Here is a 13,389-nt window from a genome sequence, read left to right on the forward strand (position 1 = left end):
AGTTCTTCCTCAACTTGGGAGATGAAGTGGTCATCTAACTGGACCTCAGTTCCCTCAGCATCAGTGCCTTGACATTGAGTGAAGTGAGAATCACTCGGTACAATAAAATCCGTCGGTATGACGTCGAGAGGGGCCAGTGTTGAAGACTTCTGCTTCTTCTGAGGGAGCTCAGCAGCTGCCTCAGTGTTAGGCTCATCTTGCCTGCTTCTCTTCTCAGCTGACTTTCCAGCTGACCTCTGTCTCTTTGCTGGAGACACAACATTAGGTGTCTCAGCAGATTTTCTCTTGCGAGAAGTTGGGGCCTTAGTTCTTTGCCCTTTCTTAGGCTCAGCTATAGTCTCCGCAGTCTGATCAGCTTGGCCAGCAGCAGCAGTAGCTTTTCCTTTCTTCAAAGGCTGCCCATATTTCAGTGCCCTCAGCGAGGCCGCTGTGATTTCGGTTCCTCTGAAAGATTCCTCGCCTTCAAGGTCAATCTTGTGGTTGATGAGGATCCTAGTAATGATTGATCCCAACCTCATTGTACCCGTGCTGCGTAGGAACCCAGCAACTAGGAAGACGGGCATGTTGATGGGGGTGTACGTCAGCATGTGCCATATGAAGCACTGTTCAAAGTTTGTTGCTGAGGTCGTGCAGTTTATCTTAGGGTAAATGAAGTAGCTCAGCAGGTAGTGAGCCATCTTTTGGTGCTGTCCCATTGAAGATGCTGAGATCTCGCCTGAGTGACCCTCAGGTTTGCAGAAAGTATGGACGTAGTCGGTCTTGTCCTGATCTCCAGACTTCCTCAGCCTCACTCCCACAGTTTTAAGTTGGAGGAGATTTCCCAAGTACAGAGGGTTGATGAAGATCGTCTTTCCTTTTACTTTAGTGCTTAGATAGTCAGGGGAGTCATTGGCAACCATGAGATTGTGGTAAAACTCCCTTACCAGGTCAGGATACGTTTCATCTCTGACGGAGAACAGCCCAGTCCATTCGTTCTTTGCAATCCATTCGGCAAACGGTTGTTCATGTTGGACGAAGTGCTCAGAAACCCATCTGGAGGGCTCAACTTTCCATTCGAGAACACTTTCGAAGACTTTGGAGTAGGTTCGTATTTTCACAGCTTTCTCTTTTTCAGAGTTTTGATCAGTTTTATCCTTACTAGAGGTCGAAGGGTTTCGTGAAGGTTCATCGGAGCTGGACTTATTTTGGCCGGCACCGGAGACGTTGAAGGATAGCTTAGTCATGCTTCTAAGATGGAGATAATAGAGGTATTTGAGAGAAAGAAATTTGGGTGATTTCGTAGCCTTAAAGATTTGTTGAGCGTAAGGAGTAAAAGATGGGGAATTGCCCATGATTTATAGACGAGTTGAACGGTGTGGATCTTAACCAAATCCATGTGTCAGTTGCCTTGGGATCATGTACCGACAGGGATCCTGGCATTTATGACACATTACGGCGAATACGTCATCCTAGGTTATACGCGTGCTTGGAATTTATGCTAACGGATTAATCACTCAATATTTAGAATGTCAAGCGTTTGATATTCTGAGAGTTCAGTGCATTATTTAAGGATGATTTTAAGTTCAAGTTCTAAACTAATTTACTCAGTGTGCAAGTTTACTCAGTATTGTATATTCAGTCAGTTTCAAGAGATACTCAGCAAACAATAAATCATTCAGCATGTAATTCATTCAACATTCAATCATCATTTATGCACATAAATTTACTGAAGAGGATTAAACATACCAATTGCTTCTCTCAGTATGCTAAATTTCTCTCGTGCTAGAGGCTTTGTAAAGATATCAGCAAGCTGCTCGTCTGTTGGCACATAAGTCAGCTTGATTTCTTTCTTGAGTACATGATCTCTGATGAAGTGATGTCTTATGCTGACATGTTTCATCCTGCTGTGTTGAACTGGGTTCTTTGAGAGGTCAATTGCACTTTTGTTGTCGCATTTGACTTCAATTGTCTTTGTTTGAACACCATAATCTTCAAGCTGTTGCTTAATCCAAAGGACCTGAGCAACACAGCTTCCAGCAGCAATGTACTCAGCTTCAGTTGTGGACAGGGCTACTGACGCCTGCTTCTTGCTGAACCAAGATACAAGACAGCTTCCTAGGAATTGGCATCCTCCAGAGGTGCTTTTTCTTTCCAGCTTGTCTCGTCCATAGTCAGCGTCAGTGTATCCGATGAGTGTAAAGTCATGAGTATTTGGATACCACAGACCTGCATTTACTGAGCTTTGCAAATATCTAAGGATCCTTTTTACAACTATGTAATGGGATTCCTTAGGGTTAGCTTGATATCTAGCACAATAACATACTGAGAACTGAATGTCCGGTCTACTTGCTGTTAAGTAAAGTAAAGAGCCAATCATACCTCGGTATAACTTGCTGTCTACTGGCTTACCATTCTCATCAGCGCAGAGGACAGTGTCAGTGCCCATAGGAGTGGATATTGGCTTGCAATTTTCCAAGTCATATTTCTTTAAGATCTCCTTGGCATATTTTGCTTGACTGATGAAGATGCCATTGTTTCCTTGTTTAATTTGAAGACCGAGGAAGAAGTTGAGTTCTCCCATCATAGACATTTCAAACTCAGTCTGCATTTGTTTGCTAAACTCCTTGCACATTGATTCGTTAGTTGCACCAAATATTATATCATATCATCAACATAAATTTGGGCCAGCAGGGTATCTTTACCCTTTTTCTTAATGAATAAGGTTGTATCAGCTTTGCCCCTGACGTAATTTCTAGTCAGCAGGAAACTGGTCAGCCTCTCGTACTAAGCACGTGGTGCTTGTTTGAGGCCGTACAAAGCCTTTTTGAGTTTGTAAACATGGTTTGGGAACTTAGGGTCCTCAAAACCTGGAGGTTGATTTACATAAACCTCCTCGTTTATAACTCCATTAAGAAATGCACTTTTGACATCCATTTGGAATAATTTAAAATTCATGTAAGATGCATATGCACATAATATTCTAATTGCCTCCAGCCTTGCCACTGGGGCAAAGGTCTCACCGTAGTCTATACCTTCTTGCTGACTGTAGCCCTGAGCTACAAGCCTTGCTTTGTTCCTGACTACGTTTCCTTGTTCGTCCATCTTGTTCCTGAAGACCCATCTTGTTCCGATGGTCTTTTGACTCTTTGGATGAGGCACTAACTCCCATACATCATTTCTTCGAAATTGATCGAGCTCCTCTTGCATTGCGTTCATCCAGAATTCATCGTACTCAGCTTCAGTGAAATTCTTCGGTTCTTGTACTGAGACGAAAGCAACATTGCTGAGGTATTTCCTGAGTTGATTCCTCGTCATCAGGGTATTCCCAGCAGAATCAAGGATTGCACTTTCGGAGTGCCCTTTAGGAATCCTTATTTCTTTGGGTAGATTCATGTCTTGTGCTGTTCCTGTTTCAACAATCTCTGCAGAAGTAGATGGGTCAGTAAAAGTAATCTTAGGTTCACTCTTACTCTTGGTCAGCCTTTTCATGAATGACTCAGTAGCTGGTTCTGAGTCAACGATGGTTACTGAGTTTGGATCATCTTCGGTCAGCGACTGGTATCTACCTGCAGGGTCAGTTTCATCGAACTCCACATGTATTGACTCTTCTAAAACTTGAGTTCGCTTATTAAAAACTTTGTATGCTTTGCTGTTTGTTGAGTAGCCCAGAAAGATAGCTTCATCAGCTTTTGAATCAAACTTTGCTAAGCTATCTTTGGTATTTAAAATAAAACATCTATAGCCAAAGGCACGAAAGTATCCAATATTGGGCTTTCGTCCTTTTCAAAGTTTATAGGGGGTTTTCTTGAGTATAGGTCTAACTAGAGCCCTATTAAGAATGTAGTATGCTGTGTTAACAGACTCACCCCAAAAATACTTTGGAAGCCTATGCTCATCCAGCATTGTCTTGGCTATTTCAACCAGAGTTCTGTTCTTCCTTTCTACAACCCCATTTTGCTGAGGTGTTCTAGGAGCAGAAAAATTGTGGTCAATGCCGCTGGCTTCACAGAATTCAACAAACTTTTGGTTTTTGAATTCTCCACCGTTATCACTACGGATATGAGCTAATTTTAGGTCTTTTTCATTTTCAATTTTTCTAACCAAATTTGAAAATGCCTCAAAGGTATCATCCTTGCTGGTCAGCAAGATAACCCACGTATACTGAGAGAAATCATCTACAATGACCAAGGAAAATCTTCTTCCACCCAGACTCAGCGGCTGGACTGGACCAAAGAGATCCAAGTGTAGTAATTCTAACGGACGTTTAGTTGAGACAATGTTTTTACTGTGAAAAGATTGTTTGGTTTGTTTTCCAGGTTGGCAAGCGTGGCATAATTGATCTTTTTGGAATTTAAGTTCAGGCAGTCCCTCAACCAATTGCTTTCTTGCTAGTTTGGCCAGGAGGTCCATGCTTACATGACCAAGTCTCCTGTGCCATAGCCAGGAATTTTCTTCCTTTGTTACTAAGCACACAGTTTGTGAAAACTTTTTCTCTAAGTCTAGCATAAAGACATTATCTATCCGAGGGGCAGTTAAAATTAACTCATTAGTTTTACCCTCGTATATTTTACATCTAGTAGCATCAAATATAACTTTTCTCCCATTGTCACATAGCTGAGCTACGCTGAGTAAGTTATATTTGAGTCCGCTGACTAGGGAGACAGATTCAATAGTAGGATTACCTCCGATGGTTCCTGAGCCTACTATCTTACCCTTCTTGTTGTCTCTAAAACTTACGCTTCCTCCTCGTTTACGTTCGAACGTGATGAATTGAGTTTCATCACCCGTCATATGCCTTGAGCATGCGCTGTCAATATACCACATTTTTGACTTCTCGGCACATCTCAGGCTTACCTGCATTGTAATCAGTTTCCTTTAGGTACCCAATTCTTTTTGGGTCCTGACTTGTTAGGTTCAACAGGTAAAACATCATATTTTATTTTGTGGCGACATACATTAATAGTGTGGCCACTTTTTCCACAGAAGTCACAACTGACTTTCTGTTTAGGACTCTTTACTGACTTGTCAGCACCCCAGTGCTGAGCGTGCCAGCACACCTTAGTGGTGTGTCCTAACTTCCCACAAAAGTCACACTGAACTCTTCGCTGGGGATTTCGTCTCTGCTGAGTACCTTGGTACTGAGTACCTTGATACTTAGTTCTCAGAGGAAAATTATTTTTGTTTGGAACCTTTAGTTGGTTCTGAATGGTTGTGACATCCTTCCTCAGTTTCTTGGAAACTGACTGGACTTCAACTACAGACTCATGAATGGTTTTCATATTTTCATGCAAAACTAAGTTGTCTTGAAAAAGGTATCTGAGGTCACTCAGTTTGACCTCTTCCACCTCATCACAGCGCCGGCTGAGTGTTTTAATCTTTTTGTTACACTTTTTGACAAGTGTGTAAAGATCACTCAGGGCATTACCCATTTCAATTCTGAGTTGAGAGAGTGAGATTACCTCATTGGATTGCTCTTCATTGTCTGACTTATCAGATTGGTCAGCATGCTCAGAAATGCATGGCTCAGCAAGTTCGTCAGCCATGAAGCATATCTTCGCTGACTCGGTGGCCTCAGTTTCTGTTGATGAAGATTCATCACTGTTACTCCAAGTGGCCACCATTGCCTTCTTCCCACTTTTCTTGTCTTTCCTCGGCGTGGGGCAGTTTGACTTAATATGGCCATCTTGGTGGCACTCAAAGCATGTAATGGGCTTTGAGCTGTCTTTTCTGTATTTGCTGTCGCTTGAGTCAGCCTTATACTTATCAAACTTTTTGTAAGGCTTTTTGGAATATTTGTCGTTCTTCCTGAACAGCCTCTTCATCTTTCTTGTGAACATAGCCATCTCCTCATCATCAGTTGAACTCCCGTCAGTGGAGTCAGCCTTCATGAAAAGTGACTTCTGCTTCTTGTCATCAGATTTTTCCTTCACCTCAAAGTTCTTCATTGATATCTCATGGGTCAGCAATGAACCGATGAGTTCGTCATATTTGTAGGTGGTTAAATCCTGAGCTTCCTCAACTGCTGTCTTCTTTGCTTGCCAGTCTTTTGGAAGACTCCTGAGTATCTTTTTGACTTGTTCTTCCTCAGTGAAGATTTTCCCAAGTCTCTTGAGCTCATTAATGATGTTGGTGAACCTTGCGTTCATGTCTGAAATGCCCTCATCATTGTTTATCTCGAACAGCTCGTACAGTCTCATCTGCTGATTCACCTTGAATTCTTTTACTTTGTTTGTTCCCTCGTAGGTGACTTCCAGCTTTTTCCAGATCTCTTGTGCCGACTCACAACCTGAGATTTTGTTATATTCTACAGCATCGAGCGCACAGTGAAGCATATTCTCCACGACGATCTAATCGAAGCACTATACTATTCTTTCTTGTTTGTTTTTCTTACTTCATTCTTGAAGCATTTGAACTTTCTCAAAAGCTTCTGACTCATGCTTCATCAAGTAGATGAATCAATATCTGGTATGATCATCTTATGAAGCTAATGAAGTGATTGAACCTCTCTCTTGCTTGTGTTTAACGTATGACTACATACATCTGAATGTTCTAGTCTTAGAGTGTCTGATACACGTTCTCCTTTATTGCTAAAGGGTGTCTTTGTCATCTTTCTTTTAAACAAGACTTACATGTGCTCATTGATTCAAAATCAATCGAGTCTATAAGCCTATCTTGATGCAGCTTAAACATGTGTTTCTCGTTTATATGGCATATGTGACATTCCCACAAGTAGGTTGAATTATCTATCTCTTAATTCCAAATGTAAAAGCATCATCCTGACCCGTCTTCTAGAGAGAGTCTAAGTACTTTTTACAGTTCTTCTTCCATTTCCTTTATTTACCATATTGGTGGCATTCCCTGTTCGTCCCTTGTAAGGTTGCAAATATAGTTCCAAGGGGGGGGGGGGTTAGGAACTATTTTACCTTTTTAAAATAATTTGGGCAGATTTCTTTTTTTTAAGAAAAGTTTATAAAACAGCGGCACTTAACACTCAGCAAGACATTGGCTTAGTCAACTAGTGACTAGGACAGCTTCGTTGCTTAGGTCGGGAAATAGCACTTAGAGTCTATTCCTGAACCTGCTCGTTTGTAGCGCACAACTCAGCTTGACCTCTTTTACTTGGTCAGTTTTAGTTTGTTTTAAGCAAGCAATATGAATAAGGAGTTAAGGTTTAGAAATACTTCACTCAGCAGATTTATCCAGGTTCGGCTTCTTCTAAGCCTACGTCCTGTTCCCGGAACACCTTCGAGATTTCAAATCCTCTACTGAGCTCTTTAAAGGTAGGGCCTCAAACCTTTTACAATATCAGCAATTGAGTATGATAAGAGTACCTTCTTCTATACTTCTACTCAATCCTAATCTCTCCGCTGAGTACTTAAAACCGAGTACTCAGCCTCTCCTTTCTACTTCTAGAAATGATAAAGATTTTTGTCCTAAACAACAATTGCTAGAACACCTTAGATGATTGAAAAACAACCACTCTAGACTTTTACACAGATATGAAAATGTAGTGTAAGAATTTTGCTTTGCTTCTTGCTTGCAGAACTTGTAGAGATTTGGTCAGCGTAATGGCTTGATCAAGTTCTGTATGTTGTGAAGCTTGTGATGGCACTATTTATAGAGACGTCTGGTCATTCGGTCATTTCGAATTTCGAAATAACCATTGGAGGGAAACGGCTATGTGTCGTTGTCATCCTGACTTGCACAGAGCTCTTGGCCAATCACAATCGTGTATCTTCTATCCTCGGTCAGCACAGCAGATGGTCTCTCCTTTTATGGTAAAGTCAACTGGACAGCATACTGTGTCGTCTGAACTTTGCTAAAAGAAGAAACACTTTGTCTGGAAGTTTTCCTCTGCCGGTCTGCTGTCTTGTACGCTTTGTCGAGACTACTCAGCAGCTTCATTGTGAAATTGTTCCTGAAGGTCTTCTAGATCATTCCGTTTGCTGAGTTGCGTTTTTGTCCAAAACGACAACGTCTTGACATACGCGGACCGAGTGTACTGAGTTGTTTGACTTGGGCCTTGGCTTCCGTATTGGTCTTGGGCCTTCCAATCCTTATGACTTATAACATTTATACTCAACATTGAACAAACACATTAGTAGAATAAATCAACGCATTTAAACTTAGTGTGTTTAGAATATGTATTCTAATTTATACTTAAACAATTTTGTCAAATCAAAATTATGTGGAAAGGTGTTTCAACATTCCCTACTTGCTTGGGTTCTTTAGAATTGGGAACTTCCCTTTTCTCTCGTGAGATCCCTCAATACCAAGTGCTGACATCACTTTCTTAAGATTTGGGCTCAACTGACTTGAGCATATTCAAGAGCTCTTCTCTAGAGGTCTTTGAGTTTATTCATGATGAGCTTATGAATAAATCTGTAGAACTAAGTCGACACTTAATTCAAATCTAATACTAGAAAGCTTCGGTGATGTAGTCAATCGTCTTGACACAAAGTGCCATAGCTGCAAGTGTGATATATCCTGTACGTTCGTCATCTGATTGGTGCTTCCAGTAAACATCAATCTTTTGATAGGAGCATCATCTACTAGGGCATTGGGCATCGGCATGCCCAATCTTTTCCAACTTCAAAACAATTTTGACCATGGGTATCAATGTATCTACATACCCAATCATTTTGAAACCTCAAAACAATTTTGAGTTTGCCAAAATAGTTGGTGAATTTTAAACTATTCAATTTGTTATCGGTTAAAATATTACGTAGACCATTTTAGATATGATGATTCAGAGTATTTACTTGAGAGTGAGATAGAGTGACGGATGTTATTCATTTGCTTAATTCATTTACAATTTAAATACGTTGGTCTTTTATGTTTTTAAATTGCTCCCACTATTTTACCAAATTAATAACCCTCTAGATTAATTCGAAGGATATTCACAATTCCTTTAGTGAGCTAGAATCCTAACTCCTGAAATTTCACCTTGAGTTTACTCAACAAGCTAGTTTCATTAATTAGGTAGATTCATGTAATCAATCACATCAAAACATGTGATTTCTAGGTTGTTGGGTTACTAACCACATTAGTAACTGATATGTGTCGTCTATCAATCCCAACCATATTGCCCATTAGGTTAGAACAACATGAGTTTACTCATCCAATTATTCTATTCTAATTTAAGCATTACCCCATATTCGTGAAAAACAATTTTTCGATAATTCAGGTGTTACCATAAGATCCCGAGCTTGAGTTTACTCAACAACCTAAAGGCCCCCAGTACTGCCGGCTGAATTATAATATTAGGGAGGGGCAACCGATTTTAATAACTTGCTTATTTACTTAACTTTTGATTAGTGAGGGATTTTATTTAAGTCTCATAATCTAACCTAGTCTCGATTTGCTTTAGCACATATCAAACATTCATACATTCAACATTGACAATTATGGACATATCTCTAAGTTTATTTCGTTGAGCCAGAAACGGAATAAAGGGTCACCCTAGGGAAATACTAACTATTACATATTTCTCTTTGGGTCCTCCGTCTTCTCCTTGGCGCCTTGAATTACAACAATATTCTATTTCTAAGAAACTTCAGTTTAGTTGAAGGGATTTGGATGAGAGGAGAAATACAATAGAGAGTAAGAGAAGGTAGGACATGCATGTCCTATTTAAATACCAAAAGACTAAATAACGATTATAGATGGTCTAATATGTCCATAACGCCAAACATGCATAGACTCAATTAAACTAAATTTAATTGGTTGATTACATAAACTATTTATGTAATATTTGAGTTAATCAAATTAACAACTTAAATTAATTTTCATCCAATTTTAATTTTGTATCAATGAAATAGTTTATCTAATTAACCGTATCAAAACATCTTAATTAGACAACTGAATTCAATCTATACAATTTAAATAGACAACGATTAAATCATGTGGATTAATTAATTCTATATATATTAATTTTAGTTTTCTGAAAAACCAAAATATTTTGAAAAATATTCAGAACCGAAAAATAAATGTGACGGGACGAAAAAAACCGGATTTGTCCCTTCGCGGATCTTATCCGCGACGTTGGGCGACGTCGCTGCCAAAAACAGCAGTGCCGCCAATCACCTTTCGTAGTTGGATAGCAGCAAAGCTGCTGTCCAACTTGTTCACAACCTTAAAGGTTGCGAACAGTAGCTACAATCTACCGTTTGCAACCTTTAATTTTTTTTTTTTATTATTATTTAAATTAAAACTTGTTTTTAAATTAAAACTCTTTTAGTTAAAACTCTTTTAATCTATAATTTTAAAGTAGTTGTCTCCGGTTCCAAAACCTTTTCTTTTAAACGTATATACATACAAACTAATTTATATTTATATATAAACCTTTTCAAATATATATCAATAATTAATCGATTCTAACCGTTTCGTTTAAATCGTTTAACAAAATCAAATTTTCAAAAATTAATCTAATTAATTCTTTCAACGATTCAAACAGTTAAAACCCTTAATCCACAAAACATGTATATCACATATACAAACATCGTTTTAATCAACCGTTTAATTCTACAAACATCTTTGTTAATTAACCGAATCATAAAACATCTCAATCTCATCTTAACCGTTTATCTTTAGATTAATTAAATAAATCAAATTTATTAATTAACCTAACAATAAATCTATTCAATCTGATTGAAACCCCTTTTATTTACATATATGAAATAACATATTAACATAGGCTCTGATACCAATGAAGGAAAATAGACAAGCCTAGACGCATCGGAATTATAACTAATTATCTATTTTATCTATTTCCCTTTTCCAAGATCTGTTAATTGTTATTTCATATAAAGAGGGATAGAACGAAATACCTTTATGACGATCTATCTACCGTTGCAAACGAAGTGCCCACAACTTCAAAAAATAGAATCTGTCAATGAATCTGCCCCCTTCCCGAACAGGCCTTCCAGACCTCCGAATAAAAATCCCAACGGTGAAAATAAGGAAGAATATGTCTAGAAGCTCATGTCCAAAAATCGTGACGATCCGACGGTTCAATCTCCGGGAATCCTCGAAAATGTGAACTGACCTGATGTAGGAGGAGCAAAACGAATTTCTCCTTTTGTTTGTCTTTTCTTCTTTCATGAGAACAACAAAACAAACAACACAGAAAAAATAACTAATCAGTAATCAACCTTAATAATAGCAATCGCAATGATTGCCTCTAACAGAAATCGATACGAGATCAAAGAGAGAGTAATAAAGATTGTAATTAGCCGAGACGGTTTCGAAACGGTTCCTCTTGCCTCCTTATTGTCTTGGGCGAAATATGTAGGCTATGGAGTCTATTTATAGACTTCTCAAAACCCTAATCCTAGTTGTGTTAGATAATTAATTAATTAATTAGAATCTTATTCGGAATAGGATTACTAATTAGATAATTAAATAAACACTTTATTATTATCTAAATAATAACTAATTATATCTAGATAATAATTTAATTATTGTTAGGGATAATTAGTTAGAGTTTCAATCACATAAAAACTTCTAATTAATATTATCAGATAATACTTTAATTTAATTTATAATTATAATTATTAAATCAAACTAATATCCCTATTTAATTAATGAATTTCGGCCCATATATTGTGTCTCACTAATTTACACTTTTGTCCTCCGATTCCAAGTCCCATATGCGACCCATTAGGTCCTTTATTTCCACTAGCCGTATATATCCTTTGAAATTATTCGTCACGATTAATTCCAACATATGTATAACGGAATACCGTCGCGAGCTGTTACTAGCAGAACCTATGATATTCCCTCAAAGCAATTAAGAAGTCAGGTTGATAACTGACGTTAACCTTGCTGTATTAGGTACAGTATAATACGATCCTTCATCAACTATATCCTGTCGGTCAATTCCTTATAACCATGGAACGTGTCAAGGTTACATATAACGAAGAGTCCGGTTTTACTTGTACAGGTTGAATTCACTCTGAAAAGATAAGTTAAGTGAAATGTTCATTTCTACTCTTAACTCTATCACCTTGCAAGGATTTCAGTCAATTCACCATAAGCGGCCATTTGGATATATCTCCCACTTATCGGGAGTGACGAATGCTCAATCTGACATTAACTATTCTGCAATTACTTCGTGTGATACCCAACCCTGCTCTCACACACCCCAGGCTCTCACCTGTTGAATCGTGCTCGCACAAAATCAAAGTATCAGACTCCATTATCCAGAATCACTAATTAACGAATGTTTGAGTCTGAGGATTAGTTATACCTACTAATACCAATGAGATGAACAGTTGACACATTAGATAAATTAATCCATTCTGTTATCTCAAGTCGGGTCCCAATCCTAATGAACTCCTTCACCGGATCCATGTAACTGTCTAGATATCTGAATATCTAAAGCTTGTGAGATCAGCTTTCTGTCTCGACAGAAAACACTGTTACATGCAAGTCTCAACAGTAATATGCCAACCCCTATAACATATTACTTGACTTGGGTTGATTTTAAGTTTATTGATCTTATTATAAAGTATAGTCTCACTTCATGCTTGTATGAACACTTTATAACTACTTAAATAAACTTAGGATTACTTTCTTTATGAAAGATTTGTGCCTTTATATATAGTTACATTTTAATGCTATATATCTGATTAAACAAATGATTAAATAAACAATTTATTCATTAATATTTATATGCTAAAACAATTGTCTACAAGACATAAACCCCAATAAATTATTTACGAGATGACTCGACACGACCAAAATGACAGCCTATCCCCTGTTGGGGTTTAGTGTCCTATAGACAATTGTTCTTGGATATAAACCTAATGTAAATGAATTATTCTTTACGTCATTTGTTTTAATAAGATATGGTTTCATAACCATATAAAGGCAACCTCTTTTAAAGAACTAAATAAGTCTAATAAAAGGAAATCCCTAAGTTTATTTAAAGTGATTATAAAGTGTTCATACAAGCATGAAGTGAGACGAAATATTATAATAAACTAATAAACTTAAAACCACCCCAAGTCAAGTGATATGTTTTGAATAGGGATTGACATAACACTATTGAGACTTGCATGTAACAATGTTTTCTGTCGAGACAGAGAGCTAATCTCATAAGCTTCAGATATGCGGATATCTGGAAAGTTACATGGATCCAATGAAAGGGGTTCATTAGGATTGGGGACCCGACTTGAGATAACAGGATGGGTAGATTTATCCTTGTCACCTGTTCATCTCATTGGTATTAATAGGTATAAGTAATCCTAAGACTCAAAGGAATGTTAATTAGTGATTCTGGATTATGGAATCTGATGCTTTGATCCTGTTGTAACACGATCCATAACAGGGATGACTCTAGGGTGTGTACGGCAGACGTTGGGTATCACAAGAAGTAATTACAGGATAGTTATACATTGGATTGAG

The sequence above is a fragment of the Euphorbia lathyris genome, chromosome 2, assembly GCF_963576675.1.
Source record: "Euphorbia lathyris chromosome 2, ddEupLath1.1, whole genome shotgun sequence".
NCBI lineage: Eukaryota > Viridiplantae > Streptophyta > Magnoliopsida > Malpighiales > Euphorbiaceae > Euphorbia > Euphorbia lathyris.